Source organism: Dufourea novaeangliae, unplaced genomic scaffold, assembly GCF_001272555.1.
Source record: "Dufourea novaeangliae isolate 0120121106 unplaced genomic scaffold, ASM127255v1 scaffold85, whole genome shotgun sequence".
NCBI classification, from domain to species: domain Eukaryota; kingdom Metazoa; phylum Arthropoda; class Insecta; order Hymenoptera; family Halictidae; genus Dufourea; species Dufourea novaeangliae.
In genome coordinates, this window is record NW_015373957.1 from 638999 (window position 1) to 661269 (window position 22271).

The window sequence follows — 22271 nt, forward strand, 5'->3', positions numbered from 1 at the left end:
CTGAACACAGTAGACAGTAGTAATTGCATTTGGTAAAAGTATAGAAACAAAGTCTGTGTGGCTTTAGTTATTGTCGACATTCATTACCCAATTTCTCCAATTTATTTTAATGAAATTATTAAGAGATAGCGGGAAATCGTTAGATTCTGATGAAGATTCTTACACTTTCATAGTCTACGTTTAGAATTAACCCCACTAATTAATGAAGATCTCATGGGAATAACTACAGTTAATTTGACAGTATCTCAGAACCCGATTTTCACAATGTGTAATAAATAACAATAATATTCCCAATCTTTATGTATTTTGCAAAGCTAAAAAGAAATTGAATTTTTCATAGATTTCGTAGAATTTCTTTTAAATAAAAATTATTGGTAATTATTAAATGAAATCACAAGGACAGTTTTAGTGTTTGGTTAATTCCGTGTATAGGAAATGTAAGTGTTCACGTTTTTTGTTAAATGTAGTATCCGGATACCTAGTAAAAAATATTATCCTGTCTGGAAAAATATGTCGATGATTTTTATGTCTCGAAAGATATAAATATATATTGGCACAAATACTTTCTTCTTCTTTTATACACCTTATAACAGATTTTATACGAAACAAAAAATTTATTACACACATAATATTTGTAAAATGCATAAAAAAGAAACATGATTTAATAAATGATCAGAGAGTACAATAAAATGTTATTTTATGATAATTACAACAACAAAATTTTGATGGGTTTTGCTTTAAAAGAGTAGAGTAATAATAATTATACTTATAATTTAATAGTATTTTAATGAAATACATAATGCCTCTTCCATAACACGTGTTTTCAATAGAAATTTTAATTCTAATAAACAGATTTTTAGATTATAATGATTTATTGAATTTCTATAATTAAATTATATCGATAATTTTTCAATTTACCACAGAGTGGAATTGATATAATACTTTATCTAAACAAATCATAAATTTTTTTGCAAGGTGTTTCTAACATTTATTCCCTCTACTTAAAATTTTTTTTTAAAATACTTCAAAATTCTTCTCAAAACCATCTGAAGTTTCTATCAAGCAATAAAAAACACAAGTTTCTTTTATTCATATCGACGCATAATATATTATCAGAATTATTTATAATTTCCACAGAACCATGGTAATCATCTGCAGAAAATCCATCAAATTGTGCACTAACCCAATACACATTCTTTTTACATCGGAAGCAATAACTTTCTATTATGTGTATTGTCTATATATAGTTTCTCCATTCTATTTTCGTCCATCTCCCCATGCAGTACTAATAGAAGCCAATAATATAAGAGAGGGGAAAACGCAACAGTGAACACATGCACACGATTTAGTTAAGTTTGTTGAACTTGCCTTTTACTACATAATTAAATGCAGCCAGATACCGTATATTGCCACAAGCGAGATTCGACCGTCGCCAGCGGGCAAATTGCAGATCGATGATCCGTGGATCTGAATCTGAAACCTTGACTTCGAGTGAGTAATATTCATTCATTCCCCTTTATGTGTTTTGATACCGCAATAAAATCATCGAAGGTCGTATTTCTGTAGAATGAGCTAATAATAAATTCAATAGTAAATTTGCATTTTAAGACAAACAGTAAATTTTCTTTTCACTCCACGTTCAATTTACGAGAAATGTTATATGAGCCGTTTAGAGGCTAAAGTGACTACCCTACTTATTGAATTTTTGCAAATTTTAATATAAAAATTTTAATGTAAATTTTAAATATAAATTTTGTGGAAGTAATCACTTTGGTAAATAAATATATGATGGATTTTCTGCAGGTGAAGATCCACATGGTTTTATGGAATCAATGAATAATTGTGTCGATGTCAATGTAAGATAGTAAATTGTTGTTTAGAACAAAAATTGATCTGACTGGGTGTGTTGTATCGTTTAAAATAATATTGAAATTAAACTTCTAAAGGAAATTTTGAAAATAATAGAAATAAATGTTAGAAAAACCGTACAAAAGCTTGGAGAAGCTGTTACGTCAATTCCATTCTGCGATAAACTTATCAGTTTACTATTAAGTGTACTAATAAATAAACCACTATTTCCTTTTAATAAACTGATAACACAGTTGAAATTTAAAACATCCTTTTACCCTTTTCCTCTTTTAAAATGGCGGCGAATATTGAAGAATAAGGACAAATATCACTGAAATAGCATTGGCTTCCGATTTCCTCGAAAATAAGTATTGAATTTAACAAAATGTAGCAATCAGCGTACTGATTGGTTCACCTAATAATATAATTTAATTACATAGCTATGTAAATTCAGTAATACTAATATTTTAAAAGTTTCGTTATTAGAATAAACATCTCTATCGAAAATATATACGTTATAAAAGAATCATCATATATTGCATTAAATTACAGTTAAAATTATTATTAATTTACTCTCTTAGAATAAAACCTATCAAAACTTTTGCACTCATCTAATTCGTACATTCTCGATCGTCTTAACCTTAGAATTTCTTATGTTCTTCGGAATATTAATTCTTTTTTCTGTAATTATAAAATGAAATCCTTTTTGTTTCCCATGTTCCACATCACTGACAGCGTTACAATTTACCAGTACACTGCAAGGGGTTTAATAAATACGTCAGTGCACGATGAAATAAGAGAGAGCTGAGTGAAAGTAATGAAGATGTACACGCGTGTATAATCGGCCTGCTTTCAATTTAGCCTTAAATACGATTTTTTTTATCGTTCCACCATGCGCCGGTGACTCACAAGGTTGGTAATAATATGTTCGATATAACAGCTCGCGATAAGAATATCTGCATTATGCTGGTTTCTTTCTAGCTTCTTGGAAATTATAATTATACTATGGAAAATCATGCAAATTACAATTTCTGGAGCTAACATATTTATTTTCTAGTCCACTATTTATTAAGTTACTAGTTATTATGTCCCAATTAGTAAATCCCCAGGTTCTGGAAAATCTTGTCCAGTTGGTATGAAAATTGACATAATACAAAAATATCTGAATATTTTCTTCACATTTTCCTTCCGATAAATAAGGGAAGATATTTTTCTACAATAACGTATGAATTACTATAGACTGTAGATTTATATTTAATGTCCCATCATTTGTGAACAAGTTAAAATTTAAAAATTGTGATATTGAAGGTTTACGAGGTCTTAAATTCATAGATCGTGGTATTAAATATGTAATACTTTGAATATACTACAATTAAAATTGGCGAAACTAATATTTCGCGTACTGAGGGTATTAGTCTATTAATGACAATATATAGGTGATACATTATAATTTATTAAAATCTTTATTTTACTGTTTATCGCTTTAGGAGATGCTATAAATGTATAAACATGCGATCTAATCATAATCTTCCGACAAAAGAGACTAATTTGGTGCATGAGTTACTGTATATTATCTTACAAATGATTTATTGTATGTCTTAATCTTCAATATTTCATCGATATTTTCAATATTTTCATATTTTGAAATTTTACTCTTCTACTACGGAGAATAATTAGTATCAGATCAAGATGAGGTAATCGTGTTTTGGTTATTAGTTTAATAACGTTATATAATTTCTGAAAGATAAAAAAATTTCGTATCGAAAATGTATTAGGATATTAGGAACTGATCGACGCAATACTACTTCGACTACAGAGAATTAGTATCATACCAACAGGACGTTATTACTATTTTTTTAACGTTTCATAATTTCTGAAATATATAAACTTTCAAATTAGAACTAATTGATCTGATACTATTTCGATTACAAAGAATTAGTATCATACCAACAGGTCGTAATTACGTTTTCAGTTGCTACTGCAATGAAGTTTTATCATTAGGCTCCTAGTCATTATAGCAACAATCGCTACATAAAGTAACATACATTAATTACGTTAACGAATTCACCAGACCCAAATTGAGACCTATCTGCATTGCATTGGCATTTCACCTCGTAATTACAAAAAAGAAACGATCATTAATTATTAAAAGTTTCATTCGTTCATTTACATATTCCAGTGTAAAGGATCAAGGTGAAGAACGATTATAATCTGCCTAATGTATAACCATACTAGTAATTAAGAATTAGACTTTTTGTTAAAATAAATCAAAGGTTTATGTGAGAGGAAGCAGGATGGGGAAACTAAAGAATGGAGCGCGTGGGACTCGACGTCATCCTTGTTGGTAATGAGGAAACCCGATGCGAGTCCGAAAGCACATCATGATCATGCATATAATTAACACTAGAACTACCAGTGTTGAATGTACGCTAAACTAAATTTTATAATATATTGATATGCATTATACAGGGTGGTGCAATAAGAATTAGCACTTGAATATCTCCGTTGTTTTTTGAGATATGTAGAAACTTTATTAACAAAAGTTGTTAGGAGCTGTAATATAGCAGTAATCATTTTTTTACAGCTGCAGGAGTTTGGAAGATTTTAAGGTCGCCTCCACTTTTTAAAACGAAATGATATATTTTTGGATGCATTCTCTATAAAAAAGTATTGATCTATGTATGTCGAAAAATTATTAGTTTAAGAGATACGCCATGGAAAGACGTACGATCGTCTTGTACATACTAGGGCTGGGACTATTCGAACAATTTGGTATTCGAATATTTTATACGTATTCGAATACTACGAATAAAATTCGAATACTTCAATACTTAAATATTCGGATTATTAGTATTCGAATATGTTGTATAGTGATCAAATATGTATTTAGATACTCGTAATACGCATTTGAATCGTATAATGGGAGTTATAAATCAAGTTCTTTACATTTATTATTGTATTCGAACTTTATTACCATTTAAGACATTCCACAATATTTACCTCCTTTTAGTTTTAGCTTACAGTAGTGAAATGGACTTAGTGTCATTTATCATCCTTAGCTAATGATTTATAACAACATCATGCTATTTGAATATATACTTGATCACTATTCGAATACTTAAATATTTGAATAGTATTCAGATACTTTTATATTCGAATACTATTCGAATTATAATTGTCAAGAATTGAACAACTGAAGTATTCGAATATTCGAATACAGAAAAATTCGACAAGAAGTCCCAGCCCTAGTACATACTAATATTACAATGTTATCCTTTAGATAATGACTTACTACGATTCTCATCATAATTCCAATAGGAAAGGCCTTTAAGAGCAAGTAAATATACTTATACTATGCCTTTGCGAATGTAACGTTCTAGATTAAACGCCTCACATCTTGATTTACTTGCTCGTAAGTAAGTTTATAATCTAATCGTCTTCCCATGATCTATCTCCTAAAGTAATAATTTGTCGACATACATAGATCAATACTTTTTTATAGAGAATGTCGAGAGGCATCAACTAATGTATAAAAAATATATGATTTCGTTTTAAAAAATATAGGTGATTAGCAGTTATATTAGCAGTAACAATAAGAAATGTTAAGTATATTTTTTGACAATATTAATGTAATATAGAAGCTTCCAACCTATTTGTTAGTTAACTAGGTACTTTTAGATCCGATTAAACGTTTATAGTGTTCTATGAAAATAGCAAAATTTTTCTGTTGGAAAGAATAATAAATTAAAACATTGCAGACTTAGAGACGTTACTTTATGCGGCCATTTACGAAGTTCAACTAAGAGTTGAATAACTTGGCAAGGTAAATGTCCGCAAAGGGGAAGTAAGCAATCGATTTCCCTCATCTTCCTTTTATTCACCTTTTTTTCTCCAATAGAGAGCATTCTTTTACCAAGATTTCCAATAAAAATTGTCACAATCTTCATTTTCGAATCATATGTACTTTATTTTTATATTATTTCGTTTTATTCGCAATGTTAAAAGATGCAACAATAAAATTTTATTCGAACCTTTGTTTGACTAAAATTTCATTCAAATAATGCCCAACTCTGACTTACAATGTTGTTCAGTAAACATCATCAGTCAATATTTTACGTTAATTCATGGACAAAATAATGACTCGCGTGTACACGTCGAGGTAACAATACTCATGCTTCTTTAATCGTTTTAGTCTATACCCATGCTTCCAATAAATTACTAACAAACATCGTTTATATTCAGTGAAAGGTGGTGATTACAATACATCCGTAAATGTCCCTTTCCGACTCAACTGTACACACGCCTCTATTTGATTCAATATGGTCTAGTGTCAGAGGTTTGTTCCGTCGTTATTTATTGACCTTTGCACGCCTATAATGTTCGTTAATTAAAGACAAAAATTCCAGTGGGCGGAGAAGCATGAAGAAATTAATAAAGCATTCAATATAAAGACGGTGACATGAATTACGCGCGATACTTCTACTTAACCTTTAAGCTGCCAGGAGTATCCTTCTTGGAACATGCATAAACTTCGAAATTCAGCGCAATGCATACATATACATAAATTTTTGGCCAAAAGAGACCACTTTCTTAAGAAAAACTGTCTACACTTTAAATGGTTATACTAGTACTACTTCGCCATTTTGAAATTAAAATATCTCCGAAAGTAATGGTTTCTTGGCATCAGTAGCTTAATAATGTTTTATAGGGAATTACGAGCTGCATCGACTGATGCATTAAAAATTGCACTATTCCACTTAAAAAATCAAATTTGACCTTCATATTTCCTCTACGCGTCCACCTGCATCAAAACCAGTTGCATCAAATTCTTTCCCTTCCAAAACCATTCAACTTTTATTTGTTTTTACAACAAAAGCTGGCGCCTGTTGCTAGGAGACATTTTGTTCGGACAACACAACATTCGGATATTAGAGTACACCCAATTCTGTTTTTAAACGAAAAAGTTCGTGTAAAAAATTATACGGTATTTATAGAGAAATAGAAGATTGGTTCCGGACCTAAAAAAATCAGCAAAATAATACAATAAACCATATGAAAATTAATGTTGGAATCTTATCATTTTTACGTGTTTGCAATTTTTATTTTATAAATTTTTATTTTATAAAAATTGCACATGTATATAAAAATGTATTATATAAAGTAAATTGTCATTTGAAGAGAACAAAAATATCTTGGTCATCGTCTTGTTGCTCCATTAGTGAAGTTCTTACTGTGATCCCTTGAACAAAATTAGCACTAGTTTCTTATGCTGTCGATGTTTTAGTGCTTTTAAGAACGAATTCAGCTATTAATTGTTGTGTTTGTGTTTTGGCTAGGTCATTAATGACTTCAGATCACGTTGAAACGTTCCAGCTCGTTCCTCAGTAGGATCATGTTTGACAAAAAGATTACCGAATTCACTGGCCAGTTCAAGACCTTCATTAAAGATCTTTCCTCAAAAATTGTTTCTCAGAAATTCGCTCGACCGTGTTGAATTAAAACAGATCCTATGAAAAGAGAATGAAATTTTTTTTCTAATTCGTGTTAAATCATAATAGGGAAGTTCGGGTAACAACAGAATTGGGTGTATACTGTATCTCTACTTCCACAATATTAAATTCCGCCACCTGACCCACACAATCAGTGTTATAAAAAACCCAGTTCACGCACCAGTAAACAAGCTTTCGTAATTATTCATTCAAATCACTGAATCCCAGAGACACCGTCGATATTATTTACCGCGTGTCATTCACCCATAACGTTCATCGATGCAAGGGAAAGGAAAGATCTACTGGCTGGATTAGGGTATACGAATGCTGTCGAGGGGGAAGTACCACTAGCTTGCAGGGGGCGTGCTCCACGAAACCCTAGAATGTTTCTATCATTGCTTCGAGTACTTTAACTGATTCCCGATTGTGCGTGTGTGGGACTGTGGTGTGGGGGTTCTTTGTGCGGTAGAGGATCGACGCCAGTCATCTGGGCGAGATCGGGTTCAGAATGAAAACCGAGGGTGTGTATGGGTGCGTGTTGGTACGCCACAAAAGAGAGAGATTCGTAGGCCCCCTCACTCACTGGCATCGATTATTGGATGGGAAACAACTGGACAGAGAAACGTTGGAAACCTCGGATAAACCGTATGATCCTTTCTGAAAGGGGACTTTCTGCGATTGATCGCCTCGCGGGACACATCCGTTCTCTGCCGTTGAGTCTGCTGGCGCCACCATCGTTGGCACCAACGACGCCTTTACGGCGTATTAATGAAGGAGGAATCGACTCCTCGTTTCCGATCGTCTTCACTGACCCCCCCCCCCCCCCCCCATAATGTGTCTATATCAACGTGGCGGAAGTATTTGATCGAACCCTCACTATCTCGTTCGTCTTCCGAGCTAATTGAATCTCCTGCTGTTCTTGAGCTTTTATTCCTTGCGGTTCGGGGTTATTGAGATACTACTGGATAGGAGTTATTGGATAATTGATGAGGGTAGGATTTCGACGAGTTTCTCAGGGGCTTTATTTAATGCGAATAAGTATTAAGCTGTGTCTACATTATACAGGGTGAACCACGAATCGTGATCAGTAGAGATTACTCTGTTATTAGCAGTCCGATCGAAAAGGTTTTTAGCAGGTATAGCATGGTTTCAAGAGAGCTGTAACGTGATTATAGAAAATTTTTTGTCAACTCTTTTTTTTTTCATGATTTTTCAAGGTTACCTTCAAATTTTTGCAAATTCACCTATAATTTTTTTACTCCTATCTGTTAGAGGATTTCAAGACGAATTCGGTAAGTATCATAACATAACATGTGTTACTTTTTTTTTCATTAGGGTCGAGAAAAGATTAAACAAATATTCGAACTGTAATATTACAAAGAGTATTGTATGCTACGCCATTGTGCGCGTTCCGATGTTGAGCTCTTGCATACTGTTCGTAAACATTTCGTTCTGTACATTGGAACACATCTAATGATATCTACTGATCACAATTCGTGGTTTACCCTGTATAGTAAAACAGTGTTATACAACAATTTGTTGTATAACCTTGCTGTACAACAAGTTTGTATAACATTTCGCATCTCATTATTAATAATGGCGTCACACTAGATGAATAACATATAACTTGATATATAAGACGAAAAATGTTATGTAACATCACGTTATATACCATTTTTCTTTTTGTTTTTGTAACAATTTTTATAACTTTGCTATATAACATGTTATGTTATGTAGTGTAGACGCAGCTTTAGACTGGTGCATATGAAATGTCAATTCAAAAATTGTTCGAATGCTCATTTCATACAAGAATCTCTAAATTAAAGAAGAAATTTATTGATTTACCTAGCATCGATGAAGAATATAACTGGAAAATTCTTTCCAACATAAACATAAGAGTAATATTACTTTGGGTCCCAATTGACCCGGAGGCCGTCTTCCGAGGATTAAGAAAATGCAATAAGAACAAATCAATGTTTTGTCACCTCCAGATGGGAATAGTCCTTTAAATACCGCCCAGAATATTTTCTTCAATCCCAATAACACAGATCCACAGAAATATATTTTTTTGTTTTTTTTATTTAAGTTGAAGTATTTACAATCAATTCCTTCTACGGAATTATAAGTAAATATGTTGACATTGTATCGTGATGTGTGTGTAACTTATAGTGGTTACATTAAATCATTGTGTTTATATGTGTATAAATATGTACGTGTTCGCTGTTATAATCTACACTGTCATTAGGTTTATTAGTGTATCTGTTTACTAGATTTAGGGGGGTGTATCTTTTTAATCTATATGTTCTGGTGTCGGTGTGCGCTAGTTCTAAAGCTAGTGGGTTTTTATGTTGTGATAACTGTTGTATATGGCGTTTGCTGTAGTTTGAAATCTCTTGTTTAACTGTGATGTTGCCAGATCGTTGTGTATTATATCGTTAGAGACGTACCATGGGGCGTTACATATGATGCGGAGAGTTTTCGATTGAAATCTTTGCAGAATTTCTATATTCGAATTGGAGGCCGTTCCCCATAGCTGGATACCATAAGTCCAAATAGGTTTGAGTATAATCTTGTAAATCAATAGTTTATTTTCTAGTTTTAATTTTGAATGTCCTCCGAGCAGCCAGTATAGTTTCTCCACAGAAATATGTACCCTATTCCGTGCGTATTCAACGCGAGCTTCGCTTCTTAAAACGCAGCCAGCCGGGCTATAAAGTAACCTTTCCTTTTTTCTAGAAAATATGACTTCCTGACCATTAATCCTTTCTAGCCGTCGTGCGTGTGCAACAATGGGCCAGGTTCGCTCGCTTCCACGGCGATGGCTCGATGATTTATCGTAACCTTGGAACCCCGTTAACTCCTTTTCTGAATGTGGCTGGATGCGCCATTAATTCCCTCCGACGCACTCGTGCCCCTGCTAACGAATCGCAGATGCGTAGGCGACCGCGACGAAATTTCAGATTTCGCGGATCGGCCAGGCCTCTCTCTGACGATGACCATTCTAATCATCGTTTCCGGTGATTCTTGACCTGAAACACACACGTTTCATTATCCCGAGCTAACGTACCGTGTGGTACCAGGAATTCTGTCTGGTGGTCTATTCCGCTTTCTGATTTTCATTAAAGTTCTTCAAACATATTATTCTTCGGGGAATTGTTGGGTTTCGGCCTGGGATAAGGTAAACGTACCGATTATAAAACGTCTCCTGAAACATGTCCTATTTTTTAATCACTATCGTGAATTTTTGTTAATATTCAATTTTAAAAATAATAGAGAACTTTAAGATAGAAAATAATTATTCTTAGTTATTTCTTATCATAAATCATATAAAAATGTTCGCAACAGCGCGATGTATTATTTAAAAAAATATGAACTTGAGGCGACATGAATGCCTTCGTAAATGTTCCGCTAACATTGAGAGCGCATTTGTTAAGCTCGTAAATAATAAATAATTTGTGTGTGTCTATTGAGTAAAGCTGTCTTGAACTTATTAAAGTCTCTAGAATTGATACGAACTTTGTGTTAATTAAACCTTTTTCTTTTAATGTCAAAATTACCAAGTTCATTTACTGGTACATGAGAATGCTGATTGCGTAGTCATTGAACGCTTGTCCAATCACTCGTGCAGCATCGAGTAGAGAATCAGTGCATGACTTAAAAAATTATTACCGTTATATAACAGTAGATATTTTTATGTTTTTTATATTAATAACAATATTTAATTTTGGAAGTTCTTAGTTTTTTTTTTTTACATATTTCATACATAAATGTATTATTTTGACACAGCCATAACCCAAGCGATTCGCGTACTGAATATTCATTAAAAATCACCTTTTTATTTTATTTCTTTTGTTTCGGGAATTTTTTATAGCAATAAGACTTTCAAAATGCCGAAGGGAAAGGTGAGTAAACAAAATTATTCACGACAATACGTAAATAATGCTGTCAAAGCTGTTAAAAATCAAAAACAAAAAAAGGAATAATTTTCATTTTGTTAATTTTGTTTTATTTTGTTTAATTTTGTTTAATTATAATTCTGCTTTATTTATAATATATATTTTCTATAAAACGTTTATAATAAACCAAAGTTAAATCCACTATGTTTGTTTTTAGTGCACAATTTCCTAAATGTATAAAGATAAATGTTTAAAAGTTTTTACCAAATATATAACATATACGTAATAATAAAATGCAATTTTCCCTAGTATTATTTATTTATTAATTTATAATGTATACATTTTTAAGATTTAATTCATAATTTTTATTATTTCATTTATTTATAATTTTGTTTCTTTTATCTATTGTATTACATTACATTTGTTACGTTTTTATTTCAATTTTTACAACATAAAAGAAAAGTGTCATGTTTTACTATTAAAAATCAGCTATGAATAATTTATTGAATTTTATGTCCAAATACCGAGACAGCTAAATTTAATCACTAGGACATGCCATAAATTCCGTCCAATCACTCGGCCAAATGAACGCTTTTAGATATTCATAAATTTTAATCCTTTTTTTCACGTGAACGCTTTCTTATAATGACTTTTCTGGAAGAAGAAGTGCTGCTCTGTCGATTCAATGTACTTTTTTGCCAATCTATATTATTTTAATATATAAAAGGTCTTCGTAACCGCAATCTTCGCCTTAAACGTCCAACCACTGGGACATTTACCTTACAGGATGTCTCAGCTAACTTGATCACCTCGAATAATGACTTAACGGTATACTTTATCAAAATTGTGAAGCGTGGAACCTAAATGGCATCTTGAGGCACATCTTATAAGGTACGTGCTTTTTTGTGGGTGGAGGCATTTCAGAGATTTCAAGGTCACCTTGATTTTTTTGTAACGGAATGACCTATTTTTTGTACCATACATTGATAGAATATCAAATTCTGAGTAAAAATGTATAACCTTCATACGCCCTAAACTTAATAGTTAACGAGATATTTACATTTTCGTTATTTTTAAAGATATCAAAAAAGTTTATTTACAAAAGTTATATGTTCCAAGCGTTTAATTAACGGACCCTCAATTACTCAATTTCTACTGCATAGCGTTAGTAAAATAAAGGTAAAATAAAACTGGCAAAATTTTCTGATAGACCTAATATTCGGCTGGTGCATAATAGACGTCATTTTTCAACGCAACCTTTTCGACCACCTCAAAATCGTTGAACATGGGATAAAAGAGGTTGTAACCAGGGACTTCTACCGAAACGTAATATACCGGTATTTTCGGTTGAACATTCGCCCTAAACGGTTGAGAATAGAAGAATCAGACTTCGATAACTTCCTAATGAATAAGTTTAGGGCATAAGTATGTCAGTACTTTTATATAGAGCACAATAAACTGCATCGATTGATGCAGTCAAAAACATAGGTTTCCATTTAAAAAAAAAGTGCAGTTGCATTTTTCTGATGCACCGATGCACAAAAGTGCACAAAATTAGTTGCATATTATGCACCATCTGATACCATTTAACTTTTACTTATAACATCTTCTTCTATTCCCATCCGTTTAGGAGGTAAGCCTGTTCCAGTTGCGTGGGACACCCTGTATAACCCTATATAAGCTCTACCCTTATAAAAACTCGATAAAATACCGGTATTTATTTCCGTTTTCGGTAATATATCGGTTTTGGGAGAGCTTTGATGGCATAATATCGGTATCAAAATCATACCGGTTTAAGTCCCTGCTTGTAACTTGTTGGTAAGAGTAGATCGATTCAAATGAATCTTACTTAAAAAGTCAATTTAAATCATCATATTTCTGACATGATGAAAGCTAATTTTACTAGGTGATTAGATACAGCATCATATGGAGGTAAAATTAAAATTATAAAGCCAAATGTGGGTTAAACGATTCAGAAGATCGTCGCGGCTTCTTGTATGGCTGGTAAACAGATCGTTTCGCAATTAACGCGTCCAACCAGTCCGCTTACTCACGACCATAATGTGATCTGGGACAGATGTAACCCAAGGATTACTTCGTTTATTAACACTAGAACTAACGAAGATGAATGTCTTTCTATTTCTAACGCATTGGTAAAAGGAGAATTTGTTCGAAATATGCAAATCGATAAATTAACAAATTTCTTCACTTATGTAGCATAATAAAAATTGTGAAATATCTCAGCAAATTCGCTATTATGACATTTTAATGTTTACGAACCAGTCGTTTTGACTGCTTTGGTAGTTCTAGTGTTAATGTTAGGACTCCCAAGTGTAAGTTTATGAAACATCTTATAAAAATTAACGACTTTTACGTTTTATAGACGTTTCCAGGTAAAGTAAACTTTCGTCAACCAAAAAATGATTCTCTTGGAAAGAAGTAAATTTTGCACTCAAAAATATCTGTTCAGGTGACCATTTACAACAATAGAATTGTCAATTAAAAATTGATAACATAATTCGAGAGGTTACAATACGACAAAGTTGTCTTCTGATCAGAAATGGTTTACAGTCTCGAAATTTTGTAGTAAACTAAATGAGATAGAAGTATTCAAGATTGTCTTGGAAATTCTACACAATTCCAATATTATATGTTCTATTTAAAAAAAGAAGGGTGATCGTGATATTTCTGTAAAAAAGAAAAACAACAGACTGCCAAGGAGATAATTATACTTTCACTATACGAACTGGTTAGGCGACGCGATATTCAAATAATCGAATCACGTTATTTCGATACGAGAATTATTATTTAATGTAGAATATCCTATATGGATACAATATTAACAGAAGTCTTTTATTCGGATTTTATATTTTGTGCCAGTATTTGTTTATATGATAATTTTAGATTAATTTTCTATTTTGTTCCTACGATCTGAAACGTATTTCTATCATCAATGATCGATATTATAGTACAAACAAGCGAATACAATGTAATGAAATAGAACGAAAAGTAGCCAAATTCCTTACATATTTTTGATTCCATGAACTCTCTCATTCCAGGCATTAATTTCTTTGTGAATCTGATTTTCATAAAATAGTTCATGAAAATGGATATTTGCATAAGCGTTCAAAGTTTATTTCGATTATTCAGAGACTGCTTAATCTAGTGTTTGATTATTTGATTAATACCATTTAAGCAGAGATGGATAAATTCATTATCTAGGTAAAAAGTTTCGAATAACGAATAAATGATAAAAAAAAAAGTACTTCGTTATTTTTAATCGTTTAAACGTCAAAATTCCATTTCTTATAAGAAAACAATATTTCTCGAATGAGTCGATATTTGGCAAACAATTATTTAATGTAACTATGTGTTTGGATGACGCCCTTAGATATTTGTTTTGACTATGTATTATTCGAATAAAATTCTGTCCAATTCAGGTATCAGGAAGCACACTTTCTGGTGCGAATCACTTTTTTCTATATCGACACGTAGCGGTCATATGAAGGTCAACTTTGTTTTTTTTTTTTTTTTTTTTTTTTTTAAATGAAATCGTATATTTTTTAATGCACCAATTCGCCATAAGTGGTTTAGTACTTTATGTAGGGAATAACAAGTAACATCATGTAGTGCATTAAAGAATATACGATTTCATTTTAAAAAATAAAGTTGACCTTCATATGACTTCTATGCGTGCACATAGAAAAAAGTTACGTCAGAAAGTGTGCCCCCTGATACCATTTAACTCGTTCGCTACCAGCCGTCACATATGTGTGACACATCGGTTTGTTATCAGAGACCGTCATCACATATATGTGCCACTTTAAAAGAATGTTTATTTTACTTTTTTAGAATGTTCTAAATATAAATACGTAAAGTCTATTCCAATTGGTGTCATATAATCCCGAAAAAAATTATGGGCTGTAGTGGACGTTTTTCCCATAAGACCCTGGTAGCGAACGAGTTAACTTTTGTTTGAAACATTTTTTCGAGTGGGTCGATTCAACCCCTTGCCATACGATTTTTTTTACGACTTCACTCTCAAGAATTCCTTTATCGTTAATATTTTCCCAGACATAAAAGGAATTCCATTTTTATGTTAAGTGTTACATTTATTCGAAACCTTAAATGTTAATACGAGCAAAACAGTACTTCACGTCGACTCAAAGAAAACGAATAATATACTTGTTCACTATTTTCAGTTTGAAATCGTTACCACGTATCTGACTCGATGTTGTAAGGCAAGGGGTTAAATGGGACACCCTGTATATTATACATAAAATTTAGTATACATTCAAGGATTCAAGGCAGTTCTAGTGTTAATAAGGTACCTGCAAAGCCTGTTTTTCTTTGCATTCCTTATCGCAAGTGGAAGTAATTTGAAACATAAATAATACACACTGTTTCCGTACTTCGTTATTTTACTCGACCGTGAAAAGGTTAGGGAAGAACGACGCATATCAAGTAATCCAAGTTGCTTTTATATGATATTACGAGTGAATCGTAATCGTACAAACACGGTCCAGCGCCGGAAAATTACATACACCTTTTCCTTATTCAGTGCAAATATATGGCTATTGCGAAACGGATACGATTTTCACGGAACACGCATTACGTCGCTGGAAATTGTTATTCATTTTGATCACCGAAGGGAAACGTGCGTTAGCTTTCGCTGGGAGTATAGAGAAACGCATGAAAAATCGTTCCTTGGGAATAGAAACGTCGTAATGAGATTCTTATTTCTGGAAAGAACTGTTCTGTTAGACAGACTGTTGATGTTCGGGTTCTTTAGAGCGTGAATAGCTCGTAATCAATTTGCGAATCTGGACCTTATCTTATACATCACTGACATACTTACAAGGGATGTTCATAAAGTGGTACACGTTAATTTTTCTACGATTGCTCGATAGGGCCACTTTGCTGTACTTAGGTGATATTACTTTTAGACTTTAAGAGAGAAATCACTCTTTTGAACTAAAAAGATATAGGAAAAACGTTTAGACAAATTTTATAAAATTTTTAGTTGTTCATATATCAGTAGGAAGAAATTATGGAAAAAATTCGATTTTTGGAAATTTTTCTTTCGAAAATAATTTTTTTCCAAATTTGTTCCTACCGATATGTGGACAACGAAAAACGATATAAAATTTATCTAGACTTTGTTTTGATATCTTTTGTAGTTTACGAGTTACAAACGAATAAGTAAAGGAACGCTTTTTTCAATGACTTAACCCTTTGGCTGCGGCGCGATATGCGCATATCAGTCGCTGACAAAAAATATACGAATAATAAATCTAAATTCTATGTTAGATCAGTTTAATAGAACAGTAAATGTGTTATAGTAAGAAAAATTTAGAAGGCGTATACAAGGTGAACCACGAATCGTGATCAGTAAGATTACTCCGTTATTAGCAGTGCGATTGAAAATGTTTTTATTAGGTATAGCATGGTTTCAAGAGAGCTTTAACGTGATTATAGCAAATTTTTTGTCAAATCTTTTTTTTCATGATTTTTTAAGTTCACCTTCAATTTTTTGCAAATACACCATAATTTTTTTACGCCTATCTGTTAGAGGATTTCAAGACGAATTCGGTAAGTCTCATAACATATCAAGTGTTCCTTTTTTTTTTCATCTGGGTCGAGAAAAGATTAAAGAAATATTCGAACTGTAATATTACAAAGAGTATCATATGCTACGCCATTGTACGCGTTCCGATGTTCAGCTCTCGCCTACTGTTTGTAAACATTTCGTTCTGTACATTGGAACACATCTACTGATATCTACTGATCACGATTCGTGGTTCACCCTGTATATACGCCTTTCGTAGTAAAAGGGTTAAGCGTGTTTTTGTGTGTGTTCTTTGTGGTGGAGGTTATTCAATCAGTGATATTGCAAATGAACTAAAAATGAAGTGTAATTTGTGGAATATCGACAAGGGGAAAGAACGACAAGTAGTGTAACGAATAGAAAGTTTTTTGTGTTTTCAATACGTTCAAATCCTTCATTAATTCTTTTAATTTCAGTACTTTTAAAATTTACATTCAAATACTTTTTAGCGTTACTGTATATTGTTGAAATATTGAACTAACTGCAAGGTTATCCTTGCCACTAATATGCTCCAAATGATAACGAACCAAGGATCGCCTTCATTATCGATAGTTATCATCATTTGCATTTATTCATAATTTGCATCTGTAATAAATTATTCTGTTGCACCGTATTCATACCAAAATGGTGGTAAAATAGACTACATACAACATAATTAATTTCCATATGCAAACTACTTTTATGTAACGTGATATTCATAGCTTTAACTTACGACGAACATCAAATGGTATTTATTTATAAAAACGACACAGACATAAATCTTACATTGAAATGGTGAAATTAAACGCGAGTGTTCACAAATAAAATACTAACATCATCAATAAATCCTGTGAATAATAAGACTTCGTAATATATTAAGTTTTCAGTTAAATTTATCAAACATTCAAGACTACGTCGCATATAGGGTGAGTCATTTAAGACAAGTCACCTGAATAACTTCTACAATTTTACAGATAGGAAAAAATGTTTGAATCGGAAGTAATTTGTCAAGTAAAACGATATGTTTTTCCTAACAAAGTTGCTTAGAAGATTTCAAAGTCACTTTGACTTTTGTAAGTAAAAACGTATGTATTTTTAAACACCTACGGTTGCAGCACTTCCCAAGACGATTTCAATGCCCATAGTCACTGATGGTCGTGGACATAAAAAAAGGGGTGAAAAATAAAAATTATTTTTAATTCAAAATCTTAGGTGACTCGCTCTATATAACATATAGTATATGAACCGTTGTTTTTGAAAGTGGTATAAGTCTATTTGTTCATACATTGAGATATTTAAGTGTTTGCGTTTGAATCAACTAAAAACTATTGGGAAACGTTAATAAGTCCGGGTAATGTTTGTTTTCTTTTCCGATATTTCATCTCATTTTTAATAAAAAAGTTATACAGATTAAAAAACATATAAATATTAGATCTACCATAAAGACTGATCAAGAAGGTATACAAATTATTATAAAAATAGAGATTTAAATAACCCGAATACGTCGCATATTATAAGTAGTATTGTAAAGCAAAAAAAATATATTTATACATAATTACCAAAAACAACTACTAGGTCCAAGGTACATACAGGGTGTTGTACCATGAACATAATTCTCGTTTTTTCTTTAATCATTTATAATTCTAATAAAATATATTGGAATCATTCTTCAAAAATTAAGTTATGTGCCTTATTAACTAGTAAACTATATACAATCTATAAAATGTGAAAATTATTTAGGATTTTGAAAAAAAAAAAAAATATACCCAAGGTACACATATTCCCGTGAATTTATCATATTTTATTTCTCTCTTATTACAGGTCTTGAAGTTGTGTACAGTGGTAATATGTATAGTAATTCTGCTAATTTCACTTGTAACTTGCGAAAGAAAACTAAATGGAATGAGAAAAATGACTTCTCATCACTTCATCTGAGCAATAACTTTGTTATCTTGTTTATGATATTGTGTTCTAAGACTTTAAGGGCAGTGCACACTGAAGTCGCAATAATTAATGTTTTTAATACGATTAAAAAGTTGTTTCAATTATTGATTATTACTAATAGACTTGTGCCACTTAAAAAAAAAACATTCTTGTAATAACATTTTACAGTTAAACTTTTTTCAATTAATTTATGAGAATGGTGTACACCATTGACTGTGTTATTATAAATATACAAAAAGGTCATCCATGTCTGACTAAAACAATCATTAGATCATTTTTTTTTAAATGCACTGATAGCACTTAAAATATGGCTCATATGAAAGTGAAAATTGCATCGCGTGTTCTCTACTCATCGCTTTCATTAATTATTATATTCATTTTCCACCGGTTTGTTTAGTTAAATTATGCAAACACACGCATATTTTGTAGCGAACTCGCTAAAACATGTTGCATTTGAAGTTAACCGCGTGTAAGTTATGATTTATGTAATTTCTGGGCCGGAACATGTTAGTATACGATCCAACGTCCATGAATACATTCACGAGTGTAATCCATAAATGGGTTTGCACAGTCCATTAATTTGAGAACTTCGATTCATCTTTCTAATATTTTACTACAAAATTACAAATAACATTCGGTATAAATAATAGATTTAATTGAATCATTCAGCGATACATTGTGTAAACAGTAGATCTACCCTATGGGTGGTCAATGTGCCAATTTGCCTTTAAAATCTAGTAACATATATTCGCTTGCTTTCTATGGTCCAATACGTTTTCGAAAGGAAAATCGTTTTGTAAATTAAAATAGGTCGTCATGTATGTGCATTGCGAGTAGTGATGTCATGCACTCGTGGCTTCCGCATCCGCTCGTTGATAATTATTCGTCGACTACGCTCGCCGCTAACCATGACCACATATACACATTTACGACTGAATATTATCCCTGCATGAGCTATCTTCGCCATTTTCCTTTCTAGACATCGTATTAATGACTCACCATATCGCAATTATTTCATGGTTCTGTAGCAGCTAGTTTGCAACTATCACAAATTTGATCAAATTTGCAACTTTGGTCGAATTAATTAAAAGATATCGCAATTATTTCACACTTCTGCAATAGTCGGTTACAGCTATTTTCAATTTGACAAAATTTGAAACTTTGGTCAAATTATAACTAGGAGGTATAGGTATAGTGATTCATAAATTTGTAACCTTCTTTAAATTAACGAAAAGGTACATAGTAATTCATAAGTTTGTAACTTTGGTAAAATTAACCAGACGGTACATAATGATTCATAAATTTGTAACTTTGTTAAAATTAGCACAAAGTTACATAGTGATTTATAAATTTGTAACTTCGTTAAAGTTAATGGAAAGGTACTTATATAGTGATTAAAAAATTTGTAACTTTGTTCTAATTAACCAAAAGTTACATAGTGACACACCAATTTGAAATAAACTGTCGCTGAAGGTATTAGGTTGTTGTATAATAAATGTGGCTTCTGGACTGTAAACTTGCAATGACTATGACTAGTACTGTCACTTTTATCAATTGATTAGTGTGGTTTTCTTGATAATAAATTTAAATTACATTTATATTAACAAATGTTTCACAGAGTTAATAACACATACATTACATTATATACATATTCGTTTTCGTATTAATATTTTACTTAAATGAACATGCCTACTTTCTTTATTTCTTCCTATTCCTCACATTCAATATTTTAACAATAAGAAGTTTTTATAACAGACGTTCAGCTTATTTGATTAAATACTTTTTACATGGAATAATAGTATGTAATGAATTGTGTAATCTATTATTGCTGGCATATATATATATATATATTTCAAAATTTCACAACTCTTTCGTTTGTTAATTATTTTTATTTACTAGAGTTATAAAATTAATAAATGGTGACTTACAGGCTACACTGTATAAACCGCAAGGAGGTAATTCTTTATGAAAAAAATATCGAATGTCTGAAATAAAATTTTTCAAAATATCACATTGTTTTCGTGAGAAATGCCTTTAAAAATTGGTTGGTTGCACAATGTGAACTGCACATGTTATTATATTATACATATTTGTTCATCACACGTTGTTCCTATTGTGTGTACAAATGCATGTGACATAAATTTTCAAGGCCATTTTTCTTGAAAATAGAGTGTTCAATAATTAGGCTTATTTTTTCGTAAAAAAATCAACCCATTGTCGGTTGTATCACTATTAACAGAGCACGTTGTATATTAATGCGTTCATTTATTTAAAATGTATTTTAAGAAGCATTTGAATACGATAGAATATAACAAAGAAATCAATCAAGTGCGAAATGATAAGAAAATATTTGTAAACATTTTTAAAGAACTTCGATAATGTTCATTTATTCTGTTTCAAACATATTTTCTTTAATATAAACTTTTTAGTATTTGATAATATATTTGTTTTAATTGCTTTATTTAAAATTTGTTATGACCTAATTTGTTTATACGCCTAAAATGTCGTAACGAGAAGAAATATGTCAGAGGAAACACTAAAAAATGCTCTTAAACGTAATGATATTTAAGCATTTCATTTGCCAAAGTGATCAACACCGCAAAAGTGAACAAGTAAATTTATTTTAAATATATAAATTTAAGTACCAATCAATTGCTTTGGCGCTAAAATTTGAATAAATTCAAGAAGTGAAGTTATTCACTTTGGCCAAGAAACTCTAGACTAGAGACTTGAACGTGTTCTTACATCACCGTGAATCACTTTATGCATAAAAACGTCTCAAAGCGGCAAGAGTGAAGGTTCTTCAATAAAGTCAACCTTTAGATGGTCGTTCCACGGTTCTCTTCCACCGACCCCCTTGTCGATCACTTCATTACTCTAACGAGAATAGGTCAGACGATAGAGGATATTGGGAAATCTCGAGGGTTACGTGTTTGAGTAATTACCTAAAGAGATTCAATTATTTACTGGCTTTGGTGCTTTAAACTCCTCGAATAATGTTCAATACCGTTAGAAATTTTGGGTCTTTGTTGAAATTGTAGAGTTTGTATTTTCAAATGTCAGATTATAAAAAATAAGTTGAGAAAGAGCATACTGTTTAATTTTTCGTAGTTTCATTCATTTCCTCTGCAACCTTCAGTCCAAAAGTATGATAATAATTAGACTGCAGATGTTTATGCATTTATAAGAAATGTTAATATGCAACATGCAGTGAAATAAAGACTTTAATGAAATTTAATCACTTTCGTGTATTATTATCAATATAGTAAGACATCTAATACAGGAAATAAATTTTTACCTAACTTTCAGGTTTATAAAATATCTAACATTATGAATTTGCATAAACTTCTACAGTCTAATAATAATATTCAACCTAAAACACACTAGATTACGTGAATCAATAGGGTATGACAATTTTCTACCTTTTTTACGAAAAAGGGCTGAAATGTGTTCGAAATTCAATTAGATTTATTAAAAAATTAAGAAACGAAGAAATCGAAGAATGTT

The 22271-nt window shown here is 31.6% G+C and overlaps 1 protein-coding gene across 1 annotated transcript in view; it reads left to right on the forward strand.

The window, feature by feature from the left end:
- LOC107186335 (formin-like protein CG32138) overlaps positions 1 to 22271 on the forward strand; it is a 104915-nt gene that overhangs the window by 43291 nt on the left and 39353 nt on the right. The window lies entirely within an intron of this gene.